Source organism: Gymnoscopelus microlampas (assembly GCF_963454915.1).
Source record: "Gymnoscopelus microlampas genome assembly, chromosome: 13".
Taxonomy (NCBI): domain Eukaryota; kingdom Metazoa; phylum Chordata; class Actinopteri; order Myctophiformes; family Myctophidae; genus Gymnoscopelus; species Gymnoscopelus microlampas.
Genome location: NC_139950.1, coordinates 251,269 through 274,137, shown reverse-complemented (window position 1 = coordinate 274,137; position 22,869 = coordinate 251,269). Strand labels below are relative to the sequence as shown.

General features: G+C 45.4%; 1 long non-coding RNA gene across 1 annotated transcript; it reads left to right on the top strand.

Annotated features, from left to right (window-relative positions):
• The first annotated feature begins 3,293 nt into the window (after positions 1 to 3,293).
• On the top strand, positions 3,294 to 4,519 carry LOC311058789. Its single transcript, XR_014602076.1, has 2 exons — positions 3,294 to 3,585; positions 4,401 to 4,519. It is a non-coding gene; the product is annotated as an uncharacterized lncRNA (long non-coding RNA).
• The last annotated feature ends 18,350 nt before the right edge of the window (positions 4,520 to 22,869 follow it).

Sequence of the window (22,869 nt, the reverse complement as noted above, 5' to 3'; positions counted from 1 at the left end):
GGCGAGGGATACCAGCCAGCACTTTGTCCATTAGCCGGGCGAAAGTGGCAGGGGCGTTACAAAGCCCGAAGCTGAGGACCTTGAACTGCCACAGACCCCGGCCAGTGCAGAAAGCCGATTTGGGGCGCGATTCAGGGGAGATGGCCACCTGGTAGTAGCCGCTTTTAAGATCCAATGTGGTGAACCACAAGGACCCCGTGACTAAGTCCAAGGATTCGTTGATGCGAGGGAGGGGGTACGAGTCCTTTGTGGTCACGTTGTTCAGCCGTCTGTAATCCACACAGAATCGCCAGTCTCCATTCTTCTTTGCGACCATGACCACAGGCGACGGGGCTGTCGGACGGCTCAATAAAGTCTGCCTGCAGCAGGTCATCTAAGGCCTTGTCACATGCCTGCTGATACAGGGGCCAGGGGGGACAGCTGTAGGCGGGGGGCGTTGGGCGGGGCCACGGGTGCTGCCGGGGGCCGACCCACCCCAGCAGCAGACATCACAGTCTCCCCACTTGCTGGGGGAGGGGGGGCGGGGTAGGGGTAACCTGGCCATATGAAGGGGGGTGTAGGGACGGGGAAAGCAAGGGGAAGGTTCACCGGGGCAGCGAACCGTGGGACATCAGCAAAAGCATGGGGGTAGGGGAAGGAGCCGGGGAAGGCGGGAACGACGAGGGGCATCTTCAGTGTCCGGACAGACCGGGCAGGGGGCAGAGGGCCGGTAGCTAGGGGGCCCATGGCAACTGTAGGACCCCCCGAAAGTTAAGTGTACCGCTCCCCATGTCCAACAGGCACCCCGTGTCCTTGAGGAAGTCCAGCCCCAGGATGCAGCGGTCCTGCACGTCCGCCACCCACACCAGATGGCGAAAGCGTCTACCCCCCACACAAAGCCACAGCAGCCCCTTCCCCACCATGGGAGCCAGCTGGCCCGTGACCGTGCGGAGCTGCACCGCTGTAGGCTGCAGTGGTGTGCCGCTGGGCAGAACGTCCGGTCTCACCAGCGTCATCGACGACCCGGTGTCTACCAGGCCCACAGTAGGCACCCCCTGGACAGAGAAAGCGACGTGGCAGGAGCCCCCACCACCGGAACTCCCACGGACCCACCCCACCACGACAGGTGGAGTACCGCTGTCATCTACTTCTGGCTGATGAGGATGAGAAGGCGGCATGATGCTGTCATCTACTTCTGGCTGATGAGGATGAGAAGGCGGCATGGTGCTGTCATCTACTTCTGGCTGATGAGGATGAGAAGGCGGCATAATGCTGTCATCTACTTCTGGCTGATGAGGATGAGAAAGCGGCATGATGCTGTCATCTACTTCTGGGGGGAATGGAGTCTCCCCCTCCCGGCTGTGCTGTCGGGCTCCCCCCGCTGGATGACGGGCCCGACCTGGCGACGTTGGGGTAGCGGTGAGATGAGGGGTCCGCATATCCCCGTTTATGCGGACCCCGAGGTGTTTCCCCGAACCTGGCGAGCAGCAGGGCAGTTCCTGCGTATGTGCCCGGGCTGGCCGCACTACCAGCAGACCTGCGGCCCGCGTGGCTGTCCGCGTGGTCCCTGCAGAGTCACCGCCCTCAGCAGCTTGGTCATCTCCGCCGCCCACACTGGCGCCACCTCCCTGGCGGGGCATTCCGACGCCGACCTCACCGCATGGGGGCTCATCTCGTGTCCACCGCTGGCAGCCGCGCTCCGCAGGCTCTCCCTTTCTGTAGCTGCCTCCAACGCCTCGAGCAGTGACTTCGGGTGCTGAAGCTGCACCTGCATGCGCAGGTCAGGGGGAGAGATGGCCCCGACAAACAGGTCAGTAGCCAGCTCATTCCGTGCCTCGGCAGGCATGTGACCGTATGCCCGCCGCACCTGGCTCTCAATGTCATTAGCCAGCCCTCGGAGTGACTCACCAGGCTTCCTGCACTTCCCTCTCAGCTCATTTTTCAGGAGCGCTGGCTGAGACCACGTTCCAAACCGCCTCTTGAGCGCCCCGACCAGGGCGTCGTAGCATCGTCGCTGCTCAGGGTCCAGCAACAGGAGGCATGAAAGAGCGTCTCCCTCCAGACACAAAGCCAACTGCAGTGCTTTGTCCCTCACTGTCCACCTTCTAGCATCGGCTAACAGTTCGAATTGGGCATGGAATGCTTCCCAATCTGAGCCCCCAGTGTATTTGGGCGTCTTCACCGAGCCAGCAGACGGTGGCGCGTCGGCGTCGCCATGGTAACCACTGGGCGCGGTGAAATTGGCGGGAGACACGCTACCCCTGACGGCCCCCGCAGCGTGTCACCCCCGGTGGTTATGGTTAATCACCCACCCTGGAGCTGCTTCCAGTCGCGGCATGTCCATCCCTCCCGGTATCCCGTACGCAGCCTCGTCTTGTGGCTCCACTTTTATCTTCACCCCAACGGAGCTATCCATGCTAACCGGCTCGCCTAGCTAACTCACTGACTGAAGCTAACTAGCTAGCACCCGGCAACACAGCGTCTCCTTACCGACAAAGTCTCTTTTTATTTTGTAGTTTTACTTCTGACACCAGTGTAACAATCCCAGGAAGGGGAGGCTGAGACGTAATCCACCGTTTAGGTTCTTTCTTTATTATATATCTCACAAAGTACAACCAGCCTCACATAGCCACACGTTCATCTCAAGGCAGAGACACACAACAACAACAACAAGGTCACGTCACTTCCTGTACTAGTCCCGGAAATACCCTCCCATTGGCTGACAACCTTTAAAGTGCCATACACACACAGTCCGCAGCGGGCCGCTACACTATATATATTTGGTCTTAAGTAATGTAAGTAGTCTATACATGATTAGAACATGATTGAACATTTCAGCATTCGCACAGGATAATTAATAAATAAATAAATAATAATGTATTATTATTGTCCGGGACATTGCCCCGGATGTGATTGAACAAGGTGAAGCCTCCACGTGAATTTAAAGCGGAAAACGTCCCACTCACTTCCTCTTACAGAGTGTGAGTACGAGAGCAGTCACGTTAGCGAGCAGCAGAGCGATAGCATTAGCATAGTGAGTAGTAAGCGAAAGACGAGAACGCCATTATTAGCCTTTAAGTTTAGTTAAAAAGTTATTGTGAGTTTATTATTTATTCGACGTCGTGTCTGAGCAGAAATGGCTCCTCCTAAAAATAAAACACACTGGACACGGGAAGAAACTTTAAAGGGACACTTCGCCGATTTTGCATAAAACCCCTATTTTTATGAAGTCTAGGACCCATAAACATGATCCTGGTGTGTTTTTTGTGTTGTATCTGTGTTTTTAGATTTTTATCCGTGAGACGATCCCCATAGCGTCAAATGACGTTTTCCGTAGGTTCTCACCTTATGTCCGCACTACATGGTGTCTCAGTGAGACCAACCCCACACGCACCCCAAGGGGTGTCTCCCAAAGAGTGGGATCAGCCTTCTTTCTCCCTGCTCAGTTGTACAATGGTGTCGGTAAACACTCCGCGTTAGGAATACTAACACAACAGATATTTATTTGAACCATAAAACACAGAAGAGCAGCTCCACCGCAGAGGAATTCAACAGGCTGTATGCTGAAATCATGCTGGACACAGCTTGGATTAATTACTTTATAGAGTAGAGTAGAGTAGTTTATAAGTAATGATTGCTGTAAACGTTATGCCAACTTGGCATAATAATCCAACGTGTAATTGTACTTGATTGCTTTAATGTTAGAGATTAATAAAGTTAGGGTAGTACTAGTATACGATGTGTAGTTGACTTCTGATAGACGCATGCACGCAGAGCATTGTTGTTTACATTGTCGTTCCATAGCTAGCCAAATGCAAAGCTAAACCACTTGTGTGACACGCCTAATTTATGCTTTGTCTCTTGTCAGATTTCAAATATAAAGTGCCTATGCCATGCCCACGGATGTTGCAATTTGAATCGGGTGGGTGCAAGTACCCGTATCTTCCGTAATGTTTAAATAAAAGCATTTTAATCCGATCAGTGGCCATTTTCTCATAAACCTCCCAACCGGTCGCATAAGGGTCGCATAATAAATGGCCACTGATCGGATTAAAATGCTTTTTCATTAAACAATACGGAAGATACTGGTACTTAGACCCACCCGATTCAAATTGTAACATCCGTGGTCATGGGATAAGCACTTTATATTTGAAATCCGAACGTTTATGTAGATGTACGGATTGTACATGTAGAAATTGCAAACACCAGGTTGAAGTTCTCCCGTGACAGTCATCTTTCAGGGCTACGTCGCCTGGTCCCGAAAATAGCATATCTACAAGCTCACAACGCGTCAGACTCGACACTTTTTGAGCTTGTAGGTCTGCTATTTGCGGCTTGCATGCAATATTAGTATAAAGGGCTTCACGTTGGATGATATCTATTTAATCTACAAGTGTAATCTAATGTGTTCTTTTCAACAGGACAGAATGCTGTGTCGCCAGCCTGCGGAAATGGAGTAACGTTCGGCTGATGAAGACCCCTGGGACTCGCCTTATGAGATACAACCATATTCTTTTTCTAAATAAAACGATTACATTTACACCCTGCTTGCTCTACTCGTTGATCACGGTACATTCTACATTGTATAAGCATGCATAATGACAAAATGTGAACCCCAATTCTAAAAGGGTTCTTTTGAACTGTTTCATGATAGGAGATGGTCTTTCATTTGACAGAATGGTACATAATTACATGACTTAGGCTATATGACAAGAGTATTTGAACATTAGCATGTCATCTATTCTAAAGTAATGCACGTCATGTTTGGGGTCCACCCATAATTCCGACGAGTCGATGTTCCGAAGGTTTGGTGGTCCGACGGGTCGATGTTCCGACGGTTTGGTGGTCCGACGGGTCGATGTTCCGACGACCGGACCGGGGTCCAGTGGTCCTACGGGCCGGTGTTCCGACGGCCGGGGTCCACTGTTCTGACGGGGGTGCACCAATAAGCGGGCGGACGGGTCATGATTTCAAACGCAATTAACGTGGGTGCGGACTAAGCGGGGCAACTCAAAAAAGGAAGAAAGAAAAGGCATTTTCTCTCTCTCTCTCTCTCTCTCTCTCTCTCTCTCTCTCTCTCTCTCTCTCTCTCTCTCTCTTATTGTTAAAATAGCAGATTATGAGCTTGTAGATCTGCTATTTTCAAATGGCCAAAATGTATAGGGCTGAAGATGTAGCTATTAGTGGAGTTCAGAAAATTGGAAATACTCCAGTAAAGTAAGAAATACCTCAAAATTGTACTTAGGTACAGTACTTGAGTACATGTAGGCTAGTTACTTTATACCACTGTCAATTATGCGCAGCACCTAATGGTGCAAAATACATGGTTCGCTCCCCCCTCCCCCCCCTCCCTCTCTCTCGCTCTCTCTCTCTCTCTCTCTCTCTCTCTCTCTCTCTCTCTCTCTCTCTCTCTCTCTCTCTCTCTCTCTCTCTCTCTCCCCTCTCTCTGTGCCCCTCGCTCTCTCGCTCTCTCTCTGCAAAAATACAACGAACTGTTCATGAATAGCATAGAAGCAGTGGTGGAAAGTAACAAAAGTACATTTACTTAAGTACTGTACTTAAGTACAATTTTGAGGTATTTGTACTTTACTTGAGTATTTCCAATTTCCAGTTTAGTTTTACTTCTACTCCACTACATCTCAGAGGCAAATATTGTACTTTTACTCCACTACATTTACTTGAAAACTTTAGTTACTAGTTACTTTTCAGATATAAATTATGATATAATGAAACATACATTAACCACTTTAAACCTATTTTATACCTAGGCTATTTGAAAAGCCGATCTACAAGCTCACAACGTGTTGCATCGCGATGTGTTGTGAGCTTGTAGATCTGCTATTTTCAAATATTTAGTACTTTTACTTTTGGTACTTTAAGTACATTTTGATGCCAATACTTTTGTACTTTTACTCAAGTCATTTCTTAATTCTGGACTTTTACTTGTAACAGAGTATTTTTATATTGCAGTATTGGTACTTTTACTTAAGTAAAAAATGTGAGTACTTTTTCCACCACTGCATAGAAGGGATGTTTTTTTAGAGGAGAATGGTGCTAAATATATGGTTCGCTCCCCCCTCCCCCCCCCCCCTCTCTCTCTCTCTCTCTCTCTCTCTCCCCCCTATCTCTCTCTCTCTCTCTCTCTCTCTCTCTCTCTCTCTCTCTCTCTCTCTCTCTCTCTCTCTCTCTCTCTCTCTCTCTCTCTCCCCCTCTCTCTCTCCATCTCTCTCTCTCTGCAAAAATACAACGAACTGTTCATGAATAGCATAGAAGGGAGTTTTTTTTTAGAGGTGGAGGCTTCTAAATTTCGATGGAATTTATTCCCTCCACTGATAGCTCTTTGCCAAAAATAGCCGATCTACAAGCTCACAACGCCTCACGCTGCGAGGCGATGGAGCTTGTAGATTGGCTAGATCGATCTGTCTGTCTGTCTGTCTGTCTGTCTGTCAGTCTGTCTGTCTGTCTGTCTGTGTCGGACGGGAAGATACGTAATTCTCATCTCTGCTGATGTATTTATTATGCACGTAATATAACAATACACAATGTCTACTGTACATATATAGCCCACTGTAGGCTAACATTCTTGGGGGGTCTTGTTAAGCTCCACCTTAGCGCCGCCAATGAAGCGGTTTCAGAAAATAAAAATAAGAAAAGGTAAACCAAAAAAAAAAGGCGTGTCTGTCTGTCTGTCTGTCTGTCTGTCTGTCCGTCAAGCTCCAATGTGGAGCCTAGTAGTGTTGCCAGATTCTGCGAGACAAATCAGCAACCAGGTCTATGAAAACAAGCCGCGAGCGACCACCTGTAAATGCACTGTTTATTTCACACAGTACTTGATTTCAATAAATGAACCCAGTACATTTTACTGGGTTCAAACTGACACAAATGTTGATTTATTCATTCTGATCGGTTTGAAAAATATAAATATAGGCCTCTCTCTTATACATGCCTCCTTTCAATAAAAGCCCGGTTCCCACTACAGCTGAAACAAATACAAGCCTGGGTCACTATTAGAGGAGTAACTATTCTGTATTAAATATGACCGCGTGCGTGCGTAATGACGCGCAGATAAGCAACGATGTTAGGTAATTGTACCAGCTGACAGATGTGGAAAACACTGGGAGGAGGGCGGGGGGGGACCCCACCAGCGTGTGTGGGTCCTTGTCATGCCAAGGACCCCCAAAATGTGATGTAGGCTATTGTCTGCAGAACACAGCATTCCATGCGCTTTCTCTCTCTCTCCCTCTCTCTCTACCTCTCTCCTCTCTGGGGTCCATGGCCAAATACATATAATTTGTGGGGTTCCTGACATGAAGGTGCCCCCCCCCCCCCCCCCTCCTCTGAATGGAACAACTACCGTGACAGCGGAATTTTACACGTGCGTAATTACGCACGTAAGTGCATGTTCTAACATAATAAAACGTGTACTGTAGGCTACATATATAGCTCACTGTAGGCTAACATTCTTGGGGGTCTTCTTAGCGTTGTGAGCTTGTAGATCGGCTATTTTTGGCAAAGAGCTTGACAGATATAGATAGATAGATATAGATAGATAGATAGATAGATAGATAGATAGATAGAGAGGTAATCACTTATGTTGCATGCAAGTAAATCCAACGTGTGTAAAGACGGTGCGTAAAGTCCAGCCCCTGTGTGCAAAACTGTTCTTATATTTAAAATATACAGCTCAAGGAATTCATTATTAGTTATGAATTAAGAATGTATTATTAATGATTTAAAAGGGGGGGTGGGGGTGATCCTCAATGTGCACTCAACCAGGGATTTGATCTTTCACAGAAGTGATGAGGATTTGGAATCCTTCATGAATGAATCTTTCCACCTATACCAGAATAAACCATGGGCCTATTTAGCGCTTGCTGCACATCCCTGCCTGGGTGCACAGTATACAGTAGGCAAAATTCACAGCTCTCCTTCTCTCCTAATTCCCCACAAATAGTCCCCAGCAGCTGGGTGGGACCGGAGAGCAAGCTGCCATTCAGTCATGATTGATTGAGGTGATTGAGATGACATCATGCTTTGAACAATTAAATAGGTGTGGATGGCTTCGGTCAATGAATCAACATTCCCCACTGGGAGATCAGACAAACTTGATGGCCCATTCGCGCACACATCAAAGGATAGGATCAAAGGCACTTAGTTTGTAGACAGACGCACAAAATGGACGCCGGTGATCGGTTTAGATAGGAAGGATGGATGGATGGATGGATGGATGGATGGATGGATGGATGGATGGATGGATGGATAGATAGATAGATAGATAGATAGATAGATAGATAGATTTAGGGATTTTAATATAATGTATTATTTCTTAAATTATTATTCTCAACCTTGGGGGGACGTGTGGAGAGCGCGCGTGTGTGTGTGTGTGTGTGTGTGTGTGTGTGTGTGTGTGTGTGTGTGTGTGTGTGTGTGTGTGCGCGCACACGCACTACAGTATGTGTGCCAACTTGGATAGGGTGGCTGGCCCAAGATGAAAACGTGCGTGAGAACGCACAATGCCATTGACAGACAGTAGTTTACAACAATGCACATTTTAAAGATGCGGTAGTCTGTTCTCTTGTTGAATAAAGCCTTGCTTTCCGTGGCCATAAATCCACCCTATATAGAACCATAATGGGAATTGGGAATGATACCAAATACAATGTTCTTTGGATTGAAAGAATTATTGCGCTCTCCGCTCTCCATGGTGCTGAATGTGGGGGGTCAGAGCAGCCGCCCTGACCTGCAGCTGTCCAAAATGCTGAACGTGGAAAGTCGGAAATATTATTAAAAAGTATCTATTTAACAGCCAAAACGGCAACACCCAAGTCATTGCTGGTGAGAAACCTTGCTGCATAAACAGAATACACAAGTGATATTGTGAGCTTATAGATCTGCCATGTTTGGCGAATGTTCCCTCCAGAATATGACTGCTGGGGTTCCAGTAGTTAAATACACGGATGACCTTTTTAACACTAACCCATCACAAACCAGACTCAGATTGGGGTGATTTCTTTGATCTTCTTAATTGGTGGTTTCCGATTGGTCTGCATAGGCAATAAAGGTATACCAGTCTCACCTTGGCAGGTCTCTCATCTCCACACAGACTAACTAATTCAATTTAACCGACAAGAAAATGGCCTATCTCCAGCTAGGAAACCGCGGAGGAAAAGTTTTAATAAATGAAGGTTTTAGATACCAGCTAAATAAAACCACCCCCGGAGGCAAGATGCACTGGCGTTGCTGGAAAAAAACCTGTAACGTGTTTTTGACAACTGCCGCGTTTAATTTGGAGGAGCCCAACGTGGCAATCCAGGTAATGAGAACCACACCTCATAACCACCCAGAAGACACTGATTTGATCTCCTCTGGTGCTCTCAAGGAGAAGATGGTGAACGCAATCCAGGCGGACCCGTCTAAACCCATCAAACGAGTCTATGACGAGGTAGTGAGAGATGCCGAGTCATCAGATGAGGTGCCCGAATTTCGGAATGTCCGGTCAAGGCTACAGAGAAAACGAGCATCCCTTCTCCCCCCAGTCCCTGACAGCGTGGACGACGTTCAAATCCTGCATGATGAGTGGGCACAAACCTGGCGTGGGAGAAGGTTTCTCTCTCATCAGGACAACGACTGGGGTGTCCTTGTTTTTGGCACCACCCGTCATTTTGCAAAACTCGGAAGGTGCCGAGATGTGTACATTGATGGCACATTTAAAAGTTGCCCGCATCCATACATGCAGTTTGTTTCAATACATGGCAAATACATGGACAGAGTGGTGCCCCTGGCCATGTGCCTTGCAACGGGCAAAACGGTGGGCCAGTACAGGCAGATCCTTGCGCATGTAAAGCGCAAGGTACAGCGTGCCACTGGTCACCGATGGAGACCACAGCGAGTCATAACTGACTTTGAGAGCTCCCTCCTCCTGGCTATCCAGTCTGAGATACCCGAAAGCCAGCCATCTGGGTGTTATTTTCATTTCACCCAGAGTTTATGGAGAAAAGGTCAGGATTTGGGCCTTGCAGGTAACTATATCTTTCAGTTAAGCAAACATATTTGATCACTTTTCCATAAATGACCTTTCCATAGTTAATGTTTATTTTCAGATGTGGGGGCATGTCAGATAAAGGCACAACCCTCAAACTTTTACCCCATATCCTCAATCAATCAATCAACCAGCCCATACATAAATACATACATTATTAATGAATTAAATAAATAAATAAGCAAGCTATTATTATATTTTCTCATTTTCTTTCATGTTTCTTGCTTTACATCCAGAGCAGGATCCAAACTCTTTTTGTATTATTATTTGTATTATTATTGAAAATAAAAACATTCATTTATTTAAGAAAGAAATTAATGAGTGCGGCTCAATTAGAATGAATTATTGTTAGTTCCTAAACTAAACGTTAATGAATGATACAAGTTACTATAAGGAACTAATCATTAACGAATAATTAGCCTAGTTGTCACCAGTGGTGTAAAGTAACTAAGTACATTTACTCAAGTAATATACTTAAGTATAGTTTTGAGGTATTTTTTACTTTACTTGAGTATTTCCAATTTTCAGTACTTTTACTTCCACTCCACTCTCAGAGGGAAATACTGTACATTTACTCCACTACAATTGTTCGAAAACTTTAGTTACTAGTTACTTTCAGATATAAATTATGATATTATGAAACAAACTTTAACCACTTCAGGCTTATTTTATACATAGGCTATTTGAAAATAGCCGATCTACAAGTTCACAATGCATCACATCATCTGACGCAGATCTGCTATTTTCAAATAATTTAGTACTTTCACTTTTGGTACTCCAAGTACATTTAGATGCCAATACTAACTCAAGTACATTTTTAATTCTGGACTTTAAATTTTAACAGAGTATTTCTATATTGCTGTATTGGTAGGCTACTTTTACTTCAGTAAAGAATTTGAGTACCTTTGAGTACTTTTCCACCACTGTTTGTCACTATAGTTACGCTACTCATTAGTCTCCATCATTTCATTGTCTAATAATGAATGCTAAGCTTTTAATTAATATTTCATACAGTAACAGGTTACTTTTAATGTTTGAGAGGTTCTTGTTATTATTGTCCATGTGGGGGTGTCTGCTATTTTTTTATTGTTACATTTTCGTGCCCAGTGAATTTAATTCATTCATTCATTCATTCATTCATTCAGGGCAGTACCGGAGACATCGCAGGCTGCGGGAGTGCATTCTGAAGTTCATGTCCATTGGGTACCTACCAGTGGCTTTGGTTCGCCAAAACTTCCTGATGCTGGCAGGAGCGAGACGCACAGTTCGTCTGAGAAGGCGCTTCGGCAGTCTGACGGACTTCATTCACTACCTAATGCAGAATTACATCGATGACGGGTGCCAGTTCCCACCTCAGTTGTGGAACGTCTTTCACAGTACCTCGGACAACCGGACCAACAACTTTGTTGAAGGTAAGACATTATTGCACAACTGAACTATAACTAAAGAATAACTGAACTATTGTTTATTTAGTGAAGAAAGCAATTAATTGTCTGACATTGTTAAAATAATTATTAATCTACAATAACATTTGTGTACCTTATTGTAAAGTAGGCTAGGCCTACTGCAAGATTGTGTAAACTGGAAACAAACACAATAAGAAGGGTTACCAAATGTTTTCGTATCCAATATTTTAGCCTTTCACAAGCGGTGGAACGCAAAGCTCGACAGGCGGCATCCATCACTCTGGATATTTCTAAGGCAGCTGAAAGATGAACAGCGGCTGGTGGAGGTCACCACAAGAGCTGCTGAGCGAGGAGAACCCAGGCCAACACAGAAGAAGAAATGGAGGGACCTGGAGACAAGAATTTGGCGTCTGAAGCGCCAATACAATCGAGGCGAAATCAATGTGGAGGAATATTGGAATGCCGTGCAGCATTCTGTGCACAATTATTTGTGAAGTGTGTGTGTGTGTGTGTGTGTAGGGGGGGGGGGGGGCTATTACAGCCTGCCTCGTTGCTGTCTTTTTTGTTTTGCACTATATGCAGGTGCAGCTCTCATTTTGTTGAGCTTGTTCTTATTTTGTCTGTTTTAATAGATTATAGCAGCCATAAAGAGAACCTATTTTTTTCAGTTATATATGTTATATAGTTATATATGTGCATTACAAATTGTAAGTCTGATGTATTATTATTATTATTATTATTATTATTATTATTATTATTATTATTATTATTGTTCCACTGTGACTACAAAGCAGAATCTCAGCCATAATGAGAAGCAACAACAGCACAAAAACAACCATTAGCGTTCATTCACACTTAAAGAACATTGTACAATACATGTAACTGATTTTCAGCCTGAACCAACAAACCTAGCTAGCCATGTTGCTAAGCTACCACTTAGCAACGCTAGCAACACACACACACACACACACACACACACACACACACACACACACACACACACACACACACACACACAGTGTAGGTCAAAGATAAAAGTATGTTATTCTTACGCTCATTCAGATTGACTTCAATGAATTTGGTGTTTGTATCAAACTGTTGTTTCTCCGCACTGCTGTGCATCCCGCCTAGTCCACTGTTGCCAGGTTTTGTGAGAGAAATAAGCAGCCAGGTCTATGAAAACAAGTTCAGAAGAAGAGCCTTGATTGATTGAATACTTTATTAGCAGTTTGCAAAGAAAGGACAGGAAAGTACAGTTCAAAACAAGGTCTGTTAAGAGGATTTTAAATCCCGAGAAAGCGCTATGGCTTGTTTCCATTGGGGTCCTTTGTACTCAATTCAATGAAAATGAATGTAGCCTCTAGACTACTAGGCTACATGCACTTTTAAACCTATAGAGCGTACCAAAAAATCCTGAAGGGGGCAAGTGTCTTTTGGTAGCGGCGGCCATGTTGGGAGGATTGGTCTTAGGGTTGAGGGTACATAAACAGCTTGTAAACAGTGACCCGACCGTGTTTGTTTTTTAAACTCACATTCACAATGGTGAGGACTTGCTCAGTTCATAAGTGCCATAGCAGGTCGGGTCGAGGTAATGTGGTAGATAAAGCAGTACAATTTGTCAGCTTTCCAGCACGGAACATCACAGAGCTCAAATAGATGTAGTATGGCTTGGATCTCAGCTGTACGACGCACAGAATTAACGGTCAACAACCTGCCCAAGTACAGCCGTGTTTGTTCACTTCACTTTCTCAAAGGTATTTTTTTTTACCAAAAATATGAAACTGCTATTTTGTCTCTGCTAACTGAAAGTAACTAGGTAATGTAACTAGGATGTTAAGCACTGACAGGAGCGCTGCTCTGCTCACAGACCGAACATTCCACTACCGTGCGAGGTCTCCAACTTTAATAAAAAATAAACAAAGCTATTTTGCTACTCACCGAAACTTTCAACAACACAAAACTGCCTTTGTTTCGGTGAATAGTGAAATAGTTTTGTTTTGTTTTTTATTAAAGTTGGAGATATGAAACTGCTATTTTGTCTCTGCTAACTGAAAGTAACTAGGTAATGTAACTAGGATGTTATGCACTGACAGGACGCACTGACAGGCGCGCTGCTCTGCTCATAGACCGAACATTCCACACAACACAAAACTGCCTTTGTTTCGGTGAATAGTGAAATAGTTTTGTTTATTTTTTTATTAAAGTTGGAGACCTCGCACGGTAGTGGAATGTTCTGCTAACTAAAAGTTACATAGTTACTTTTAGTTAGCAGAGACAAAATAGCAGTTTCATGTTTTTGGTAAAAATGTACCTTTGAGAAAATTACGTGAACAAACACGGCTGTATTTGGGCAGGTTGTTGAACGTTAAATCTTTGTGTGGTACAGCTGAGATCCAAGCCATACTAGTCTCTTCTCTTGAATACACTAGAAGCTCGGCCCTGCTAGGCAGGGCCGAGCGTCTAGCCCGCCGCCACGCCCACGTAGCGCCCGCCGCCACTTGGCAGCGCATATAAGTGGCGTAGCGTCATGAGGGCCAGTGGGGCCGTGGCTCGGTCAGTGAAGACCCTGTAGCGCGGATGATATGTGGCATAGAGGGGCAGATTTTAAATCTCGAGAGGAAACATCCGTGGGCTACCATTGGTTCAGCGATGTGTGCGGTCGCCCTGCGGCCCCTCCTCCTCCACCAATGTGCAGTATTGAGAGCCCTGACGTCACAACATTTGGAGCGATGGGCACTGCACTCTGGTTGGTTAGGGTACACCTAGGGCCCAGGTAGAACCCAGTTAAAGCCTGCATGGGCAAACCCAGTTAGGACCCGCCTTGGTCCCACATAAACGTGGTTAGTTGGGGCCCACCTCAGGGCCAGGTAGAAGCTACTTATAGCCCGCATGGGCATCGCAGTTAAGACCCACCTCGGCCCCACATAGAATTGCCTAGGTGGGGCCCACCTAAGGGCCAGGTAGAGTCGGTGGGGACCCCCCACAGGCCAATGTTAAAATGGTAGCACTTGTTCCTCAACATAGTGTGAATGTGCGTGCAAAGTTGACCACAATCGGACGCTGCATTCATGATTTGCGGCATTTTGTGCAAACTTTAGATGTGAATCTTAGCCAATCGGGATGGAATATGAAAGATTAAACAGATCCGTCTTGATCACATGACTATAGAGATCATGTGTACCGATTTGCGTGAAATGTAGATAAAATCGGAAGGAGTAATGTAAAGAAATATGTTGTACATAAGTCGGCCTCCTGGTGGCGCTATAAAAGGTAGATGTGAAAAATGCAGGGGAAAGGTTTTTCCTTGACCTCTAGAGAGTGCACATACAAAGTTTTACACAGATTGGTGCAGTTATAGGTAAAAACATAAATCGGACTGTTATAGCGCCACCATGAGGCTGATTAGAAAAATCTCAAGTGGAATTTCTTGCTCGGCATAGTGGGAATGTGGGTGCAAAGTTGCACGGAAAGTGCATGCTGTGTTCATAATTTGAGGCATTTTGGTCAAAACGGAGCAGTCCTGGAAACTTTGGAAGCTATTTTTAGTCAATCAGGATGGAATATGAAAAATTTGAAAGACCGTGTTTTTTTTAATGACTCTAGAGATACTGTGTATCGATTTGCGTGATGTTAGGACAAAATATGTAGGAGTACTGTGAGAAAATGTGTTTTGCAAAAAGCGGCCTCCTGGTGGCACTATAACAGGGCCATGTGAAAGAAATGGGGCAGAGGTTCTGAATTGGCATCCAGGGAGTGTGTGTGCACAGTTGCGCTGCGATCAAGCCAACGATGCGGGAGATTAGCTATCCACAGACGGACGGACAGGGGGTAAAACATACTCTCGCGCCATGCCTTTCGGCCTGGCGGAGACAATAAAAAAGCTAAAGTAAAGGAAAAGACCATTACTGCAACAAAAGTAGTAAAAGCAAAGCAAAGCAAAGTTTTTTGTTTACCCAGGGTGTCGGACTAAGTACGAAACTTGTTTCCAGCCGGACCCTGCATGGAAGCCTTGCTCAAGGGCTATTCAGCGGTGATTCATGATTGATGTGATGAATTGGGGAATCGAACTAGGGACCTTCCGGTATCAAGGCCGCCCCTCTAACCACTAGGCCACCGCTGCCACTTCTGCCACGGTATCAAGGCCGCCCCTCTAACCACTAGGCCACCGCTGCCACTTAGTCAACAAACTATACTATAAAACATTGGCCACATTGTCAAATAATATAAGAAAGAGGCAAACATGTTGAAAATAGCCGATCTACAAGCTTACAACGCCGGGTGGGGGGGTAGCCACTGCCCTAATCGGACCGGGGTGCATTTCTCCTTTCCGACATGTCGCCTTTCCGACGTTGACGAACCCTATACCTAACCCTAACCCTAACCCTAACCGCACGCGGAAGCCACTATTACTACATTACCATAATGCAGCCTAAACGTGCGTTGCACGGGGCGGTCCTGCCATTGCGTTAGTTACTGGAGTTGCTGTGGAGCTACACCAGAAGACACACAAGGCCACAACATACACCATCTACAATGGACTAACGGAGCAGCAATAATAACATTTACCGCACGAACGTGCATTGTTGACAAAGTGATTGCACAGCCGCTGCAGGCATGACAACCACTTTAGCGTTAGCTACATGCCAACTATCACAGCGCCCTGTCCGTAGTCGCTGCGACTGACTCTACATGGCTACAGCCATATAGATATATAAACACTACAGCAAGCTCTCTGAGATGCCATTGTCTGGAAACTGCTCTTAGCGTGACACGACCAATGAGAGTGAGCGCTTTCGTTGTTGCTAAGATACGGTGCATGGCACACGGCGTCTCTGCCGCATAGCTTGTAGATCTCTCACACATGATTGGCGTAGGCTGCGTTGCCAGGTCTGACTTTTTGTATAAGCAATGGTCGGCAGATTTTTTGGCGCTTTTGGTGTCGTTCGCATAGTGCGCACGGCAGCGCTTGTTTCGCGCACGTCAGCGCGACGTGTCACGTGGCAACGGACGTGGCAACGTGAAAGGGTGGTCACTGTTTCGCAGATGATGATTGGCTGGTGAGATTGACCACCCGGAAGTAAATTGCGAGCAGACACTTTATGACACTTTATGATTATTAGAAAAGGAGGCACATGTGAAGGTTGAAAATTAAGTAGAATTACTTATATACTTTTGCATGAGCGATTTTTGTAGCAAGTTGGGAGTAAAATGGAGCAGTGCTTTGGCCGTGAGTTGTTCCTTAGTGGTTGAGGTTCCAAAGGCGCACGGCTCTCTGATTGTATTGTTGGGATGGGATGGGATTGTTAGCCTCACACTGTATTCAATCTTGAAGAGGAGAGCTGCGACATGATGTGAACAGCTTTCTCATAGACCAGCCACACATGTACAGTGTGCACTGATCACTATGTAGTTGGCAAAGAAGTTAATGTTTACAAACACAAACCACCGTCACTCTCTAGTCTTAAGCGCGTCTCTACAGTTTGACCCCCAAAGGGCTGTAGCGTCGGAAAAGGGGGCGTGGCTAACGTTTGGTGACGCGACGTTGGTACAGTCTATATATGCATTCATTGGCTACTTGAAAATAGCCAATTTACAAGCTTGTAGATCTGCTATTTTCAGAAAAATGTTGAAAAGAAAAGGATTTAGAATTGCTATACCTTTGAACAGCTATACCTTAAAAATAAGCCCACCCCCGCAAACACCAATATTTACAGGCAACTTTACAGAAAAACAAGCCCAACGTCCCTTATAAAAAGCAGACATGGCAACGCCCAGAGCCACTCTGGTCCGGCCCACTGAGTGATAATATAACTAGAGAACGAACGGACGGCCCCGCCCCCACCTATTCATTTCAACGGAAGATGCTCACCCGGAAGAACACTCTACTTCCGCATGACGCCGACGTTTGAAAATAGCAGATCTACAAGCTCACAACGCGTCACTTTTTTTAAAAACTTTTGACTTTTTAAATCACAAAGAAAAACAAAGTAATCTAAACATATCCGAAATCGTGAACTATTGCCTTCAGCTGTTCCAAACATGCAACTTTCCAGGATCCATTTGAATTACAACAGTCCACCAGTAGAGCGCGCTCTCGTTTATTTTAATAGAAGCCTTATTAATTATAATTCTAGTGTTCATTTTTGTATATTTTTAAGCCAAGGTTACAGCAATACTCTGAAAGGCATACTCAGGAATGTGAAGTTTTGTTTAGCAGTACAGCTGAAGTTGCATTACTAAATGCTAAATAAAAACAACGAATAATAATTGTTAATATTCCTTATTTATCACATGTGACTATTATGGTCTTTTTGAGTAATGGGGTACTACTGGCGAGAGTGCCGATAAACCAGGGTTGGGAGGGTTACTTTTAAAAAGGAATCCCCTACAGTTACAAGTTACTTGCTAAAAAATGTAGTCAGTAACGTAATCCCGATTACTCCATTTAAAAAGTAACTACTAGTTACTTTCAGTTACTTTTGGATTACTTTTAAGCAAAACTCTATTTAATTAGATAAAACATGTTTTACCATTGAAAGCAGGCCTGGAATTTCATGTCAATTATCTGAGGGCACAAAGGCCAAATGCCAGGGCAAGAAATATTATCTGCAAGGACTGGAAACATTTGAGATTCACCTCCTGAAACACTTCTTTCTTCAGATAAAGCAGCTGCCGTTTGGGTCTCTGTGACATGTGGTTGCAGGGACTGTGTGACATCATAGTCGACTCTCTCCAGCATCCGTTTATCAAGAAGTTCTTTCAGGGCCCCAACGCAGTTCTCAATCGACACCTCCTTCTTCCCCAGGACCCCACTCAGCCCCCGCAGTGCTGCTTTAGCTGCCTGCTGCTGTGCCTGCTTCTTCTTGCTGGAGCCCTCTGGAGTCGGACAAAAATACAAATAATATAAACAATCTGTAAACGATGCTTGGTAGATTATTTTAGATTACACACCTACCTGTGAAAAAAGACATTAAATAACACATCATGTCGAAATAAACAATTTTCATTGCTGTAGCTGATTTAAAGTAATTATTACCAGAGTCATAGAAGGTGATTGGTCCTTTGAGTCTAAGATCAGATGTGTCAATTTCCTCTGGAGCCGGAACACCACGACTCTGACAGTACTGTACAACTGCATCCTTATAAGAACCTGGATGGACATGAGGCAGAGATGGGTAGGGAGAAGGAAGGCAGCAGGGATGATTTTCCATTAAAATAGTGACTATGAGGTTAACGTTCAGTCTCTAACCACCTGATCCTGAGAGCTCCAGTCCAAACACAGGCATTAATTTCCTGTAAGCGGACTCCACACCCTCCACGATGGCACCATCTCCCTTGTCTGAGAAAACTGGAACGTCAAGGCTCACAGTGACACTGCCAAAGAAGGTGGAGCCTAATAGAGCGAATGAAGTTAAAAGTCAGACCAACTGCTATGAAAGTAGTTTTGATTAAACACAAGACAAACAGCACAGGTCAAGGAAAATGGTACCTGCAGCTGAAACCCTTTCTGATGGGTTTGGCTGACAGAGGTGTCCTCATTCATTTGCTCACTGGCTGTCTCCTCGTTGGCCCTTAGGTGCTTGAGGGGTATTTGTGACTTCTTCTCCAGTTTGTCCACTCTGTCGGTGAGAGAGTCGATCTGCTGTCTATGCTGCTTTTGAACCTCGTTGAGTCTCTCCCACTGGGGCACCAGTTTCTCCTTCAGGTCCTTGTTCTCCTCCAGGAACTTTCTCACACTCTGCAGCTCCTCTGGCTACACACACACACGCGCGCACACGCACGCACACGCACGCACACACACACACACACACACACACACACACACACACACACACACACACACACACACACACACACACACACACACACACACACACACACACACACACACACACACACACACACACACACACGTGTGGTCAGTGTTAGAACCAATAAGATTGATCTGTTTCACTGTGATCTATATGAATGTGTGTGTGTGTGTGTGTGTGTGTGTGTGTGTGTGTGTGTGTGTGTGTGTGTGTGTGTGTGTGTGTGCGTGCGTGCGTGCGTGCGTGCGTGCGTGCGTGCGTCTGTCTCTCTCTCTCTTACCTTCAGCATGCTCTCTCTGTCAAAATCTTGAGCCAGCATTTCATTGTTTCCTTCCAGATATCTAGCTCCATGCCGAGGAACCGCTTGGCACTGTCCTCACTTTCCGTCTGATCACTTTGTCCAGTCCGCTCTTTTGTCTCCATGGCCGAGATCACCGTAAAATCTAGATTCTGGAGCTGAGCTCACATGGAGGTACAAACAATCACAGTGTCACAACAGTCTGGTTGTAAAACGAGAAACTCTCCAACTAACTTTTATACTAATGACTGACAGTAAAAACTATTGATAATTGATAAGCTGATAATCGGCTAGTTCTTTAGAACCGGACTCAAGAACCACTGTGAAGGCCTAGCTGGGTTGTAAGGCCAACTAGTCGTCCTGAATATGCAATCTGTGATTAACTGGGTTGTAAGGCCAGCCAATCTCCTGGTGCTCTGGAGAGAGTAATTAATGTCTCTCGGAATCGCTCTGGAACATGTCCTTCCTGAGAGGTTTCGAGCCTCTTCTTATAATGCTGGCTTGCGGTCCTGACATCACTATGATGATGTCAGATAGTGTCAGACGTCTCCATATATGGAGCTGCCGATGTTAGTTATGGCCAAATATGGGATCAAGACGTCAGCCCTGGACGTGATGGCTATGTCTATACATGGAGTTTCGGGGAAGGGTTCGCTGATGTCAGACTCCGTACATATGGCACGTTTGGGTCTCTATGACGACTTTGCAGGTCTATTATCTCCATCTATGGGGATCTCCATATATAGGCTAATTGCTGGCAACCATGCCCTGAATGTTTCCTAAGTATGCCCTGAATGTTCGAACAACTATATTATCAATTAAACATTTTTTGTTTTCCAAAAATAATTCAATTATTTCTTAAAGTGGTTAATAATTAACTATAACTACAGTGTTTTTATGCAGTACTTTACAAAACCAGTAACAGGTGCTTTCCATTGACGTGTCAGAAGAGGCCCAAAATGCGGTTAGCAGGCTGGTAGATGTTACAAAAGTAGAGGAGAAGAGAGACATCGCGGACCCAGAGTTTCCATCATGATTCCGTTTATTCATTCAAGTACAACAGCATAGCAGAAGCAGGAGCCAGGAGCCGTAGCCCCTGGCCTACACAGCCTAACGGCGTCAGGACTGTAACTAGTCGCAATGAGTAACATTTTAGTTCATCTTTTAAACTGTCCATTCGCATTTGAATACAAACAAACGGGTGGGATGGGGGAGAATCCCCCACCGGCTGTTGACCAATAGTTCTTTGATCATTTGGCCATCCTGAGTAACAGTTGTTGTCAGGAAGGTAGACTTAGTGACTCCAAGATAACAAAAGAGTTGTAGATGCCATTCACACCTACAGCAGTGTCCCTGATTATCTATGCGAGCACTAGTCTGTGTCACTCATGATTCTTACCTAGCAAGAGTAGCCTACATTTCTTTAGTTACATTCTATATGTTTTTACTTTAGCCATCTATTTTTACTTGCATACTGGTATATTAAATATGACCAGATACGACATTCCCCCCACGAAAGACTCTAACGTCTTTCGCAACAAGTATATTAAATAAAACAGTATGCAAGTAAAAATAGATGGCTAAAGTAAAAACATATAGAATGTAACTAAAGAAATGTAGGCTACTCTTGCTAGGTAAGAATCATGAGTGACACAGACTAGTGCTCGCATAGATAATCAGGGACACTGCTGTAGGTGTGAATGGCATCTACAACTCTTTTGTTATCTTGGAGTCACTAAGTCTACCTTCCTGACAACAACTGTTACTCAGGATGGCCAAATGATCAAAGAACTATTGGTCAACAGCCGGTGGGGGGATCATTGACCCCCACCTCACATGAACTATCTGTATCCTAATGTGAAGCTATCTAACTATATAAATGGCGAGCGACTTCCGCACCCTAGGTGCGACACCCCACAGCTCTGTTATCGAATAAACAACGCACCGCCAGACCACATGTCGCCAACTGACTCGCCACGGCGGCCGCGCTGAATTTACGCGTCGCGTAGGGGACCTCTCATTGCTCACTACACCTTTTCCACCGCGCAACATAATTAATTCTACTCACCAAATGTCGGACAAAACGGAAGGGGAGGCAGCTTCGTACCGTTTACCGTGCACACCACCGACACCGCACGGCGACGGGTTTCGCCGAAACAACACGAGCGGCCGCCATTGCACTCTGCCCATGTCCTCCACAACAGCACACACACACAGCTCCTTTGCTTCAACCCCCCCCCCTTCTTACGTACCTCCTTTGTTCCACCCAGGCCGTTACTTTCACTTCACTCATGTCTCGATCACAATATGTCCGTCCTTCACGTGCCATGTTCATCCCAAACACAAAAACAAACAGCCACCGCCACAGCACAGCACGCTGCCCAGGGTAATATGGTAAACAAACCTGCCTAGGTTCATGACACCACAGGACTCGACAGTGATGTCATCATTATGCAACCCGGAAGTACAAATACCAAGGATAGGTCAGTGATGTCAGTCGGGTTGCCAAGTTTGCTGCCAGGTTTTAAAAAACAAGCGACAGAAACAAGCAAACCGTGCATGAAAAACTGCCGAAGGGGTCCGCCATGTTCCAGGGGGGTCCCCGGGGGTCCCAACACTCACAGGGGTCGGCGGACCACCAGGGGGTCCGCGGACCACCAAAGTAACAATCACTATTAACATTTTTTCCAAATTATTATTATTTTTTTTTTTTCCTTTTTGGACACTTTCACTCCGACGATTTGGGTACCCCAATATACACGCACCCACGCTGGGCCCCGTGCGCGGCTGGGGTTGAGGGGGGCGTAGCCCCCCGAAACTCTAGTTGTGATATAAAGGCTGAACTAAAATGTAACTCAGGACTAGGACAGTCTCACACGACGTGAGGCTGTGTGTGGGACAGGGGCTTCTGCCCCTGGCTCTCTGCTTCTGATGCTGTTGATGAGTGCTGAATAAACCGAATCTCTGATGGAAACTCTGGGTCCGCGATGTCTCTCTTCTCCACTACTTTTGTAACATCTACCAGCCTGGTAACCGCAGATTAATGCCTCAATTACACGTCACAATGCCTGCTAACCCGCATTTTGGGCCTCATTTGACACGACACCATCATAAATAAAATGACTATTTCTGTAAAAAAAAAAAAAAAAAAACAAGATCTGAAACAAATACATTAAAACACAACAAGGAGCAAGACAAAGTAAAAAAAGAAAGAAAAAAGTTTGCAAAAATAACAAAATAGTGAACAAAAATGTATCAATATTAAAAGACTGGTTGACAAAAAGCTTACTTTGAACTTTTGCACACTTGATGGGAGTATTATACTGTAGCAAAATA